Raw genomic sequence first — 14,850 nt, 5'->3', positions numbered from 1 at the left:
TACATTCTAAACAAAGAAAAATATCCATAGTCCATTTTTTTGGGAATGTGGGTGTAGTATTGCAGGCTACTTCCTGATGGTTGGGGGTGCTAATAATCTTATGGGTACCTAAAGAAAATTTAGAATTATGATCAAGTCATGACTGGAGTATCCTGTGAGGTTTGATTATCTCAGGCAGCAGTCTTGAATCTGTTCTGGATGTAGAACTTAGACATCTGGGCCATCAGCTCCTATTGGAGATTTCTCAGGTGGTCTTCCTTCATCAAACCTGATTTTTCTTAACTCAGAATAAATCACCACACCACCAAATAGGAAAGTCAAACAAAATACAAAGAAAAAGAGTGGTGAAGTGAGAAAGAGAGATGAGCCTCCAGATAGCAAGATACTAGAGGACAGGTAAAGCCCCAAGCCATGTAACAAGATATAGATGAATAGAAATGAATTTGTTTAAGTTGTAAGAGCTAATTAATAATAAGCCTGGCTATAGGACAAACATTTCACAATTAATATAAACTTTTGTTTGATTATTTGGTACCAGGTGGTCGGGACAAAAGAAGAGCTTCATATCCACTTACAGGTTAATATTCAAAACATGTAAGAAATTCCCACAACTCATAATGGGAAAAAACATTAAAAAATAAAACAAATAGTTGAAAAAAACTTGTCCAAAGGAGAGAAAATAGTCAACGGATGTTGAATAAGATAAATAAAGATACTGAACATGGAGATGGAGCAATGAGTCAAAAAGTAAAGCATCTGCCATGCAAGCATATGGTCCTAAGTTCAGGATCCTAGAATCTACACAAAGACAGACATGGTAGTGGGCCTCTGTAATTCCAGCATTCCTGTGATGAGTCAGGAGACTGAGACAAGGGAATACATGCTTGTTTGTTTGGTTGGTTTTTTTTGGGTGTGGAAAAGAGAAAAACTGGAACACGTGTGCAACTGGTAGAATAAAACATTGTACAGTTGCTATACATATTTGCATGGAGGTTCCTCAAACAATTAAAATAGAATTATCATACAATCCAATAAACCCATTCCTGGGTATCTATCCAAAAGAATTGAAAATAAGACTTGAAGATACATTAATAGTGTCATATTCACTCAAGCATTCGTCACAGTAATCAAGACAGGAAAGTGACATAAATATCCACTAGAGGATGACCAGATAAAGAATGTGCAGAATACTGTGTCTACAGAATAGACTACTTTTCAGTCTTGAAAAAGAAGGAAGCAGTATATATGGTACTGTTGGAGACTATTATTTTAAGGTGTGTTACTTTTGTTTGCACTGTGGGACATTTGTTTAATGATGTAAAGATGTGTTGCTTTTTTTTATGCTGCATTTGTTGAATTCCGTGAAGCTGTGATTCTTTGCCTGTCTAAAACATATGCTGGTCTAATAAAGAGCTGAATGGCCAAAAGCAAGGCAGGAGCAATGATAGGTGGGGCGGGCTGGCTGGCTGGCTGGCAGAGAGAATAAATAGAAGGAGAAATGAGGAAGAGGAGTAAGCAACAAGAAAATAAGGGGAGGAGTATGTCAGGGGCCAGCCACACAGCCACCCAGACAGCCACAGAGTAAGTATGAAAGTAAGATATACAGAAGTAAAAAAGGAAAAAGCCCAGAGGCAAAAGGTAGCCTGGATAATTTAAAGTTAAGAAAAACTGACTAGAAACAAGTCAAGCTAAGGCTGGGCGCTCCTAAGAATAAACCTCTGTGTATGGTTTATTTGGGAGCTGGGTGGAGCCCCTCCCCCAAGAAAACTAAGGAGCAAAGAGTAAAAAAAGAAAAGAAAAAGGAATAAACAGTACACAACATGGTAGAACACATGGTACAACAGAAATGAGCTGGAGAACATTATGATAAATGAAATAAGCCAGTCACAGGAGGACAAATACTATGTTACTTTTTTCAATAAGGTTTCTAGTAGTCAAACCCATAAATATAAAAAGTTACAGTGACCATTGTCAAGGGGCAGAAGAAATAGGAAATAGGGAATTATTATTCCACAAATATGTAGTTTCATTCATCCAAGGTGAAAATTACCTACATATCTACTATGTACAAAATGTATAGTTAATAAAACTCTGGATACTTTCAAAATTTGCTAAGAGGGTGTATTTCATATTATATGCCCTTCATAACAATAAAAAATTAGTTGTTCTTATTAGCAAACACCCCAAAGACCAACAGCTATATGAGGAAACAGCAAACACATTGCTAGTAAGGCAAATGAAGTTTTTGATAGATATTTAGTGGTATCTCACACACACTCTCACTTGAAAGCCTTTGGATTAGTGGTCCTACCTCTATGATCTATCCTGTGACACATTAACATAGAATAAAAAGACATTGCAAAAAATGATTCCATACTGGAATATTTTAATACCAAAAATGAAACATATTGAAGTACTATGTGGTGCTCGAAAGGAACTATAAGCATTGTAGTGGCTAGGGACTGAATATATGTATTTCACCCAAATTCATGTTAAAGCTTTAACTCCTGATATAATGGTATTTGGAGATTACATATTTGGGAGTAAATTAGGTTCAGAGGAGGTAATGAGGGATGAGACCGCAGATGGAAATATCCTAATAAAACGAGGATGAGAAATTAGCTTTTTCATCCCCACCATACAAAGAAACATCTGGATGACACCTCACAATATCCTCTATAAGACAGAAGGCAGACCTTCATGAAAACTGAATCTGCAGGCACTTTGATATTGGACTTGTAGAGAAATAAATAGGTGTTGTGTAAGTCACTCAGTCTATAGTGTTTTGTTATGATAGTCTATCCCAGTTACATCTCTGTTGCTATAATAAAACACCCTTACATAAATCAACTTAAAGAAGGGTTTTATTTTGGCTCACACCCCAGGGTACAGTCCTTCATAGTATTTTGGGGAGTCATGGCAGCAGACACAAGCATGCCCACAGGCTGATTCTAGACCTCATCAGTTTGACAACAGATCCCACAGCCCTACCTGGCTAAGTCAGGTAGTGCTATGGAATGGTCCCTAGAGTTTATTGCTTAGTGAGAAAAAGGTAGAGAAAAGTAGGTGTGACTGGCTATTTGTGGGTGTCAGCTGGACTTGAGGAAGGAGTGCTTCGAGGACTGGTAAAGCATGACTTCCAGTTGTGTCTGTGACAGTGTTTTTCCAGAGGGTACCAGCATGTGTGTGGGGAAGACTGGCTCTCCTTGTGAGCAAACAGCATCCACCCAGTTGTTGACCCACATGGACCAAGAAAATGGAAGGAGAAAGAAGCATTTTTGTTTTTCCTTCCAGAGTAGGCTAAATTTCTCCTGCTGCTGACCTCAGACATCAGACTCCATGCTCTTTGGGTCTGGGGATCTGTGACTGGCACCAAGCATCTTCCATGGACTCTTGAGCCTCAATAAAAGACTAGGACTCATCGCTGGCCTCCCTGGTTCTAAGGCTTTTATCTTGTTAGAATAAGCCAGTGGCTTCTCTGACTCGTGGAAGTTTTCAGCCCTAGTCATTGTGTGAGGCAGTGTACCTCTCATGCACACCTTTTACATACTTATGTTGTATAGGTTTTCAGTCCCTGTGATTGTGTGATGTGGCACTCTCATGAACCCCCTTTTACACATATATGTTCTATATGTACTTTCTTCAGAGACACACACTATCCTGGAAGGTATAATATGCTATCATTTATCTACACAGGAGGGAAATGCATATGTATATTCATTGAAAAATATTAAAGATAAACAATAAAAATTTAAAGTTACTATTTTTGAGAAGAAAAATAGTGCAGAAGAGATAGAAATAAGAAAATGTGCTCAATATAGCTTTCTATTAATTTGCTAATGTTGTAGCAAGTTACCACAAACTTCGTGATTTGAAAAACATATCTTGCAGTTCACAAATCAAGGTTTTCAGCGAGATGTAGACTATCTTCTCTTGCCTTTCTCAGCTTCCACTGACTACCCACCTTCCCTGGTTCATGGATAGTCTCTTGCCTTTCTTGTCTTCTACAGGCTGCCCACTTTGCTTGGCTCCTGACTCTTCCTCATATTCCAGGCCAACACCAGCTGGTGAAGTCCTTCTCCACCATCTCTCCGGCATGTTATCTTCTGGTGTCCAATGTCACTTTTTAGGAGCCTGCTGATGACACTGGGACAACATGAATAATCTCAGACACTCTCCCTATTGTAAAGTCAGCTGATTTGCAACCTTAATTCCCCTTATAACTACATTCAACTTTATCATTGTTACCTCACATATTGATACTTTTTTTTATTATAAGCTATACAATATAATTGACTTTGGAGCACATTTTAATACAAAAATATTTCCAAAAACTTCTATAAGTTGAACATAAAACATAACAAATGAAATTTAAAATTTATCTCTTGCCAATCAGTTGTCTGGGATCCTATGGCTATACCCATATAGAAGTCATAGGTAGGCAGAGTGGTTCTTTAGCAACTTTTGCTTCCCTCAATATTAGACAGTAGAGGGTAGGTACAGGAGGTCAGAACAAAGACATATTGTGTTCTCTAATGTCAAAGTCCTCATCTAGCCTCTGGTATTAGGGCCCTTAGCTCTGGAAAAGCTATAGCTCTGCATACAACTAGAAGTCTGAGATTACTCTGAAGGCAAACACAAATAAAATAATCCCATACTAGCTCAACATTGAGTGTAATAAAGGGTTTTTTTTTTATTTAGGGGAAACTCACAGATCACAGACCTCTATCTGAACTAGGAACAGGAACCAAGCCCAGCATCCAGGTGAGAGAGAGAAAAGAAAGTAAGCTAGCAGGCCCACACATTTTTGGTACCCAAGGTCATACCCAACCTGGTCCAGCTCCCAAAGGCCATTGGCTGAAGGAGGTTCCCCATCACCTTCCCCTTTTGTCTAAATAAGAGAGTTCTAAACCCAATATAAAACTATATACAATAAAAACAGATATTAAGTATAAAAATTAGAATTACAACCTGCATAAAAATACTAAGCAAGAAATATATGTTAAACATATTATTTTATCCTAAAGAGTCTAAGTCTTATATTTAAAATAGCTTGGCGAAGTCATATAAGGAAAGTAACTATGACTATTTAGTCTTCAATCTTCTCAAAGACCTGAGAAGGGAGATAATATTACTTGAATAGGCAGGAAGTGCAATCAAGTAGCTTTCAAAATGAGCAGTAAATGACAGAGACAACTGGCAACCTGGGCAATCACCCAAAGTCTCATTTGCAACATTGGAGCAACCAACTTTGGCTAAGGAACTAGAGTGGTATGGGAGAATTGTCTATATTCTGTCAATCATATTTTAATAAAACACTGATTGGCCAGGCAGGCAGTATAGGCGGGAAAGCCAGACAGGAAGTAGGGGTGGAGCAAAGAGACTAGGAGTATTCTGGGACGCAGGAAGCTCCCTCTGTCATTCCTGTGCAGACCACTGAAGAGGCAGCATGTAACCTGCCCAGCTGAGAAAGGTACTGAGCCCTGTGGCTAACACGGATAAGGATAATGGGGTAACAAAAGTTATAAGAGCTAATAAGTAGCCTGACCTAATGGGCCAATAAGCTTTATAACCTAATGTAGACTTCGTGTGGTTTTCTTTGGGGCTTGCTGGCTGTGGGGTACTGGGCGGGACAGATACCCCAACAAGCCGGCCCCCTTATGTTACACTAGAGTAACCAACAGAGGCAGGAAAATTTTTAAAACTACCTTACCCTATCTTGGCAAGGTTTGGCAGTCTTTTTTATTTTGTATTTTGTTTATCCAGTCCGGACACTGTATTTTGTCAGTGGTTGGAGCATGGGCAGTTTCTTGCCCAACGGCCAGTTTTGCCAAGAAGAAAACAAGCTCCAAGTGGAGTGTCTTTGGTGTTCAACATTTTTTCAGGAATAGATTGGTGCTGCTAGGAGCAATCATGTCTCTTGTCAAGAGAACCCTAAGTTATTTAAATGCCACATTTTACAGTTCTTTGAAGTAGTTGAAGATTATTTATCTATGCAGAATCTCTCTCTATGTATCTAAAGAACCTGAATATTCTAACTATAGGTATGACAAACTGGATGACTATTGACCTATAATTCTTAATACCTGTATAACTTAATGACAAAAACTTTATATTAGAATATTAAACAATCTCTAAACAACGGTGCAGGAAATGAGGACAATGTTCTCAAAATGTAAACAATATATAAGTATCTTGATCAGATTTAAAAACATATAATGCAATATGATAAAATTGTATCAGTATACAAACTGTCTTAAGCAGAGATAAAAATATGCATGCATACAATATGACAAAATAACTTTACCTCAGTGTACAAATGTTGTAAACAGAAATAGGAATATATTCAATAAACAAATATAATCTGAATTTGTATCAATATACAAGAATCTATACCAACGTAAATTGTCTATAAATAATAGCTCACAAGTATTCACTCTATTACTATTATTAGAATTATTAGTGTGAGTAACTTCACACTAATCTACCTATTATCCCATTCAATTTACCTTTTTTTTTTTTTTTTTAAGTGAGGTCCCTGAGTCTACAAAACTCGCTCACCTTTTAGGTTGGTCCCGGTATAAGTTTGAACTCATTCCCACGTTGGGTGGCCAGATAAAGGCAAACACAAAAAAAATAATCCCACACTAGAATTGAGTATAATAAAGGTTTGTGTTTTTTTTTTTTAATTTAGGTGGAACTCACAGATCACAGGCTTCTGTTCGAACCGGGAACAGGGACTGAACCCAACATCCAGGTGAGAAAAAAAAAAGAGCAAGTGGCGGGCCTACATCTTTTTGGTACCCAAGGCTACAGCAACCTGGTCCGGTTTCTCAAAGGCCATTGGCTAAAGGAGGTTCCCCATCATTCCTCAGTCTATAGCAGTCACTGGCATTGTAGCTTCCAGAAGAGTCTAGATATCATTCTCCAGCCTTTCACAGCAGCCATTGTTACGGCTCCATATATTATCTTTGCCCAGTAGGAAAAACCAAAGTTCATTGGGAAGTTGGGTGATACTCTGGCTTCCTCTTGCAAAGTGGGAGGTTTCTCACATTTCCACCCTATGGCTAATATTTTCTGGTAGCAATAAAATTGAATTTCACACTTTTATTTTTCCAATAGTCTATGCCAGTATGCAAGCAGAAACACACCCTGGTATTCAAATAAAGTAACTTCTGGGGTGGAAAATGGCAAGCAAGCCTTATCCCATAAAACTTCAGAACTGATCTAAAACTGGTGTACAAACTAAAGAACTCCAGCATGAGAAATAGAGGGGAAATAGTAAAACTAACATTTCCAGGGCCAAAAACACATGGCATTTTGCTGGAATGTCCATAGGATGGCTGCTTCAGGAATACTATGTTGCAGATGACTAGAACCAGGTTGCTTGTGTACAAAGTCTTGTGGGCTTTGTGTGGATTCTCACCGTTTTCGTGTTTTTTTGCTTTTGGAAAAAGAAATATTCAACCTTGCGGTTCTTTCAGTAATAAGCCTTTTCCAAAGGCTCTCTTCTATAGCACTCAATAAATTTTTTCAAACAGTAAAACTAAAGGCAAATATTTTGGAATGCCCCCATAACAATATCCTGTCTCACAAGATTAATATTTAACAAAGAAAATTTTTCTTTAAAACGTGCACACACCTCAGCTTAGACTGGAGACTTCTAACACTTTTCCTGAGGAAAAGTCAGTGTTCTCAACAAGCTTATAATTACGTTGTTATGGACAGTCTGGCCCTAGATTTAGTAGTGATTTTCTGCCATCAACAATTTCAACAACTTGGTGAAGGGTAGGAGTTAAGAAATGAGAAAGAGAGTGGGGGAAGGAAGGGAAGGAGAAAGAGAGGAAGAAAGGGAAGAAGGAAAAGAGAGAGGGAAGGAGGGACAGAGAGTCAGAGGGAGGAAGGAAGGGCAGAAGAAAGGAAGGAAGAGAAAAATATTCCAGTCCATTTTGGGATGCATACCTCATTATTCTGGACAAAAATAAGATATCCAGCTTTTGAAAGTTTACATTTGAATAAAGCTTTTGAGAAATAGAACATTATGCCCCATTTATGGAGACTATATCTTGTTTTTCTCACTGTGCTTCCAGGTTGGTCTCCAAATCTCAGGTTCAGGTGATCCCTCACTCCAGCCTCCCTTAGCTGACACCAGCTGCTTTACTTTGCATTTTTAGACAGTCATTACATCATGTTATTTCCTTCAAACCTGGAGTTTATAGATCTCTGCAATCTGAGCCACACTACTGTGGAGAACCATCCAGGTCTTCACACTAGCTATATAAAAATTATTTTAAGGTGAAAATATATAGAGCAACAAAAGTGCAGAAAGAATCTTATCTGGGCTTCACTTTTCCTACTGCAGCAGACCCTCTGAAAAACACCACCACTATTAACCCCATTCTCAGGGAATTCCCGGTGAAATCGGCCACCATGAAAAATCGTCCATGCCATTAGCATAAAAAAGCCCAATGGCTCTTTCCATGATTTCTGGAAAGCATTGAAACTACCCATCCCACTGCACCTCCTCTGCCTCTTTATCACCCACCTCATCTCAACCCCACCCTCTTTATCACCCATCCCCAGCCCCTCTTTATCACCCACCCCATCCCCACCCCCATCCTTTTTATCAAGACTTCTCCCTGGCTTTTTACATGCATGTGTAAGTAAATTTTGTCTTTTTTGTTCTTTTAATATGTATATTGTCAGTTAACCCACTGACTCCTGACCTTTCTAACTTAAGATGGTAATGAAGATTTACTCCGATAATCTGAGCCTCTGAGACATGATCTGGGAGGCAGAAACAGCAACATATGCATATTTAAAGATATAGAAACCAACCTTCCCAGGCTAAAACACAGTAAGTGAGCAGCTTTGGCCTGATAGGAATAATGTTTCTGGGTTTTGTTTGTTTAGGGGTTGGCTTGCTTTCTGTGGGTTGGCTTGTTTTGTTTTCCATTTTCTCCTATGCTTTGCCTCTTACGAATTGTCCCGAGCTCGTTTTGAGTCTTGCTGTCGAAGGATTGTGAAGACTGATCAGTTAGTGTTCAGGGAATCCACTTAAGTAGCGTTTAATGAGTATCTCCTTTGGTTCCAGGTCTTGAGATAGGTGACCAGAGATCCAGACAGGAAAAGATGGTTTCTTTTGGGAGGGTGTCAATCTTCGCTAGAAATTCCCACACAGGCCTGCAGGCAGCTTTTTGTAATTTTAGAGAGCTCTTACTCCTACTAATCAAGACTAACAAGGAAACTGGGGGGTAGGGGAGGACAAATGGCTTAGAACTGGTTTACGACACTTAGACTAGAGTTGGGAGACCACTGTCATTCAGATAGCAAACACATCCACAGCTGAGTCTTTAACTGAGGCTGCAAATATTTCTGCTCCTCCCTTAGAGCTGACCCTTTAATACTCTACTATTAACCTCTATTGACCTTCGAAACAAAGAACTCTTTCCCCCAAGGTACCCAGAGGCTAAGCCCATACCCAATCTCTTATTAAACAACCCAGGTTTTGCCAGCATCAAAGCATAACAACACTTTGGTTCTTTCTCTGTTAAATCCATACAGAACTCACTGAGAAAGCTCAGCCAAGCCAGCTAAGGAGACAAAAAAGAAACACACACACACACACACGATAGCTGGATTACATGTGTGGCTAAGCACTTAATGACAGAGATTTACATGGACTCAGAAGAAAAGCAAAGATTAGTGCTTTAAAACACAGCAACCCTTGAGTCCACAGGACAACCAGGGCACGTTTCAGTGGCAGACAAGGATGGCAGTTGTCTTCTATATTCCTGGGGTGGAGTTTTAACACCTTTGGTGATGGCATTGGCTGCTTTGACGAACTGCCTGAGCGGCTCATGGACAGTAGGCACAAATGCTACACAGACAGGACTTTGAGGGTAATTTCTATGGGTGTTCTATCACATATCGGTCAGCTTGTAGGTCTTCCGGAAAGGAGTAGTTTGAGTTTTGGTTGATTAAAAAAGAAAAGAAGAGAAGAGAAAAACTGAAAATGTCAGTCTAGAGAGTTGTAGCCATACTGTAATGGTTTGTCCTGTCACCTGGGTATCCTGTCCCTTTAAGAGACCAGCCCCGCCCACTCCCCCTCTTCCACTAGGTCTCTCTCCCTCTGTCCTTCTTCTGAAGAGGGGGTTGCTATCTCTCTCTCCTCCTTTCTGTTTCTCTCTCTCTCTCTCTCTCTCTCTCTCTCTCTCTCCCTCTCCCCCTCACCCTTCCCTTTCATAACCCACTATATAAACTATACCCAAACTCTCTCTGCATGGCATGTCTATCCATTTCTCACCCACTGAAGCCAAGACAGCTCTGCTGTGGCCTCAGGTCACCCGCCACAGCCCTGCTCAGGATACCCGCCATTTTTTAAACCATAACATTGGTGCTGTGTGACTCTGCCAGGCTCCCTCCACGTTCCCTCCTGCCTGTTAAGACCCTGGGCTTGAGCCATCCCTGAAAATGGTAAGGTTCCCTTCTTCAAGTCAGCTTTTGCTGACGTTCACTTCTGGTTGCTTCCCAAAGCTAGAAACATGACCAGACCACCCGGGGTGGTCCTCCTGCCATTTGAGCAACCTTGGCTGCCCAGGCACTGCACACACTGAGCATTGCATTATTTTGTGACGTGGGGCCCCTCGGCTTTTTGTTTTGTTTTGTTTTTTTGTTTATCCTTTTGGACTGCTCATAAGTGATCCCCATTGTGAGAGACTACCCTGGACGGCCTCAACTACTGACCCCACACTCAGAGGGAAGACATTCCCCTGCCTTCCTTGAGGTCTACTCTGTTTTCGCTGCTTTCACGTGTTCAGCTATGAAAAATAAACCCGCTAAACTATCAGTCACCTGCCTATAAACTATAAACACTCTGCTGGCATCCTGCCATCTTGGCTTTCCTTTCCCTGAGCAGTTTCATTCCCACCTGCCTGCCAGCATCTCAAGCCTGTGCTTTTCCTTTCACCGGGCAGCCCCTTCCCTACCCATCTGTAAATGCTCTGTTTCTCTCACTCCCGTTCCTACTAGTCTATCCCTGCCACCACTACCATTGCTCCCACAGAAAGCAACAAGATTAGTTGGATCCATGAGGCAGTTGTCTCCAGTTCCAGCCTTGGCTAGGCAACAGGGCAGATCAAGGTGCTGAGTAATTTTCCTCTCTACTTCATATATGAAAGAATGTGTAAATGGTGTGGCTACACAGATGTAACTCTGTTTTAAATGTATGTTCTACACAGCTTCGATTGTCTCCCTTGTTATTATATTTAAAAGTCCCGCTGCTCAAAAAACATAGCTTCTTCACACGACATGTGACTACCACCAATTTGACTGAGGTCAGGTGACCTTACTGCCATCTTAAACTGTGGTCAGGTGACCTCACTGACATCTTAACTGAGGGCCAGGTCAGGTGACCAAGTCCCACCATCTTTACTGAGGTATTCTCTGTCTAGTCTCACAGTTTAGTTATGTTTTTGTCTCTAAATTTCTCTTACTGTCTCTCTTACATGTATGTTTTGTGCAGTGGCATGGTTTTGGTAGGGTCCATCAGAATCATTCATTTCACACAATTCCTGTGTGTGTATTATTATGTGTGTGCATACATGTGGCTTAAATGCATGTATGTTTGCTGTTATATTAAGCTGTTCTCTACTATTAACAGTTCTAATGTTAAGCTTCTATTGCAAGCAGTTTTTTCTTCTATGTCTTTTACAAGTATAAATCTTACCTGTTAAGCTGTGAGCCAGTACAGTCAAGCTTGACCCAGCTCTCCAGGCAGATTCTATACTGTAGTTATAACTCATTTATACCCGGTAAACAGCCCTCAACTGCTCAGAGATCTGGGGAATATGACATTTAAATATTTAATTATTAAAGGACTTTTCATAACAGAGACATCTTCGCTCCTAGCAATAGCACTCTATTTCCTCCAAAGAAGACAAAAGACAAATGGGCACAAAATAATGTCTATCTTCAATTCACTTCATTAACTGCTAAGCACTGACCACTGGGAAAAACTACCTTTCATCTAAACTGAAGATCTCCAGACAGTGGGAAGAATCACTAGAATTGACAGCCTAGTTGCTCAGGTCAAGGTAGGCTTGTTTTAGCCCACAGGACCTTCTGGAGTCTGGCAGGCCCTGTGCTAAACAGCAAAAGGCAAATACGACCCTCAGCGACCATGGAGGACCCTGAGGAGTAACTCTAGGTGCCAACCAAGTAAGCTCTCTGTTATTTTTTAATCAATAACTCAAGTAAAATTTTATCCTTCTGAAAGATCTCTGATGCAGTTTGACAACTGAGAGGTTTTGTCAGTTTAAAAAGACAACCTCACCAGACAAATTTCAGTAAAATACAAGCTAAAAGTTATTAAGGTGTATACCTGAAAGTTATAAAGATGGCAGGACAAAATTCTCTCTCACACTGCCTTTCATAGCCTTAAAGATACTTTTCAAAAGTTTCTATTTTACTATGCAAAAATATCTGTCACAGTCATTCTAGTATAAACATGCTGCTATTTAAAGCTTATGTTTTTGTAAACCCAAAAATAATTTGTGAGTTCCAGGGAGCTGAATTAAAGGTTCCACCTTAAACAGATAAGATACACCCTTCTCAATTCCCTGATCATAAAAAGAAAAAAAATTCTTCCTAAACTTAGCTTTGTCCTCTGTTCTGCCAGTACCTTAAATAGAACTAAGAAACACTGGACATTTTCATAGCACAAACCCTGGACAGGAGTAAGGAGACCAGCTACCCCAGGATGTGTCTAGCACCCAGCCTTCTCAGCACCCCCTCCAGACGACGCTCACAAATAAGAAGGAACCAGTCTTGAGAATCTGCTGTCCAAATTCCTTTAACCTGTTTGTGCCTAACTTCCTGCTTTCTTATTATAAGAAAGAGATATGACTGTAATGGTCTGTCCTATCACCTGTGTATCCTGTCCCTTTAAGAGACAAGCCCTGCCCACTCACCCTTCGCCAGGCTAGTGGATCTTCCTCTAGCCTATGTGGGCTCTCTCCCCTCCATCTTTCTACTCTTCCCCTGATGTGAGATTCCCCTCTGTATGCTGTGAATACCATTCTTTAATAAAGAACTGACTTGGCCTGATAGGGTAGAACAGAACCAGACATGGAAAACTAAACTGAATACTGGGAGAAAGAAGGTAGAGTCAGAAGAGAAGCCATGTAGTCCTGCCAGAGACAGACACTGGACCTTACCTTGTGGTAAAATATAAAATATAAAATGTGATAAAATGTAAAATAATGGAGATGGATTAATTCTAGATGTAAGAGATAGCTAGCAATACACTTAAGTAATTGGCCAAGCAGTGATTTAATTAATGCAGTTTCTGTATTGTTATTTTGGGAGTCTGGGCAGCTGGGAAACAAACAAGCAGTCTCCTTACAACATCTCTCCATCTCTTTTCCCCCCACTCTGTTTCTCTCTCTCCCTCTCTCTCTTCTCCTTCCCTTCCATAACCCACTAAATACCCAAACTCTGCAAGGTGTGTCTATCCATCTCTCACCCTCTGAGGGACCAGACTTCCACCTGCAGTGACCCGCCGTGGTCTCCTACCCAACTTTTTTAAAGCCTTAACACATATATTGGAAAGTGAAATTCAAGCAAGATCCAGTCCACCTTACAGCTCTATAACAACCCCACCCCCAACGGTAAACAGCACTAGAATCTAGTGAAAAGTGTTCTATAGGTCTCTGCTAAAAGGTTATTTTACTGTCTATAGTCATGATTGCCCTCACTTCTACCAAAGGCAACCATGAAACTGCTTTTTCTGAACTCCTCCTCCATGCTGCACAGGCCTGACCATTCATGGCTTCCTAACCTGGCTTATCCTCCTTGCAACTGGAGACACAAAGGGACAACTTGGTCCTAAACCTGCAGTAAGTAGTTACCTTGGATTCCAGAAAGAGCAGAACCTTGTAGGGCAGAACTCCACTCCATTGTGAAGACCATTATCAATGAGGGTGAGGCTGCACCCTGGACTCATTTGTTGGATTCTGGGAACAAGTCCTGCCCATAAGAGCAATAAGGATATCCTCAGACCACCTAGCAGAATCAGACCTGAGACAATGATCAGTGCACCTTGACCAGATTGCTTAATTATTCAGACCTCTTCCTCCTTGCCCCATTTTCCCCTCTAAACCTGCAATTCATATCAGATCCCTGAAGACAAACTTGGAGTCACGCGTCCCCTTTGTCTCTTCCCTGCGTGTTGTTTAAACCTTCTCTCCCTGCTCTTCACCATCACTCAGCTCACCTTAATTATCAACTTGGTATGGGTGGCCAATTCTAGCCTGCCAAGGCTGCCAGAACCTACCATAAAACTCCAGGTACAATCATAGTAAGACGTATCTGTTTGCAAAGCTGCTTTAGTTCCAGTAAATATAATCCAATTTGCCAGGTATATGTTGTAAAACTGTAATGTAATCTCAGAGTCAGGAAGCAAACAGAAAGACTGTATGTTAGAGGCCAATCTGGACTAAACAGTATTAAATTCATTTTATAAATAGATAAAATAGAGAGAAAAGAGAAAAGGCTTCCTTGAATCTGGAGAACAACACATTAAAGAGACACCAATGTTTCAAGCCAAAAATCATATGAAATTATCATTTGGCATACATTCAGGAAGTTGCAGACAGTTGATTCTTCCTTGACTTGATTTTGAATTAGCAGTTTGTGACATTTTCCACTCAAGTTCTAGAAATCCTTGACTACTTGTGCTAGTCACCTCTCCATTTCCGTGGCAAAATACCTGAGATAATCAACTAATAATTATATTAGTATCATATACCGATACAAATATAGCATTAAAAAGACTAAACATCATTGTTA

At 40.3% G+C, this 14,850-nt stretch overlaps 1 protein-coding gene across 3 annotated transcripts in view; it reads right to left on the bottom strand.

The window, feature by feature from the left end:
- LOC125396218 (uncharacterized) overlaps positions 1-14,850 on the bottom strand; it is a 157,275-nt gene that overhangs the window by 106,109 nt on the left and 36,316 nt on the right. For 2 of the 3 annotated variants that reach the window (XM_087896492.1, XM_087896491.1), the window contains exon 2: positions 3,965-4,146. The exons of the other annotated variant lie outside the window; for it this stretch is intronic. The gene's annotated coding sequence lies outside the window, so the exon portion shown is untranslated. The remainder of the gene's footprint in view (positions 1-3,964; positions 4,147-14,850) is intronic. 3 annotated transcript variants of the gene reach the window in all.

The sequence above is a fragment of the Myodes glareolus genome, chromosome 14 (assembly GCF_982192425.1).
Source record: "Myodes glareolus chromosome 14, mMyoGla1.1, whole genome shotgun sequence".
Classification (NCBI taxonomy): Eukaryota; Metazoa; Chordata; class Mammalia; order Rodentia; family Cricetidae; genus Myodes; species Myodes glareolus.
The sequence above is the reverse complement of the archived record's forward strand: the minus strand, read 5'-3'. Positions and strand labels throughout refer to the sequence as shown.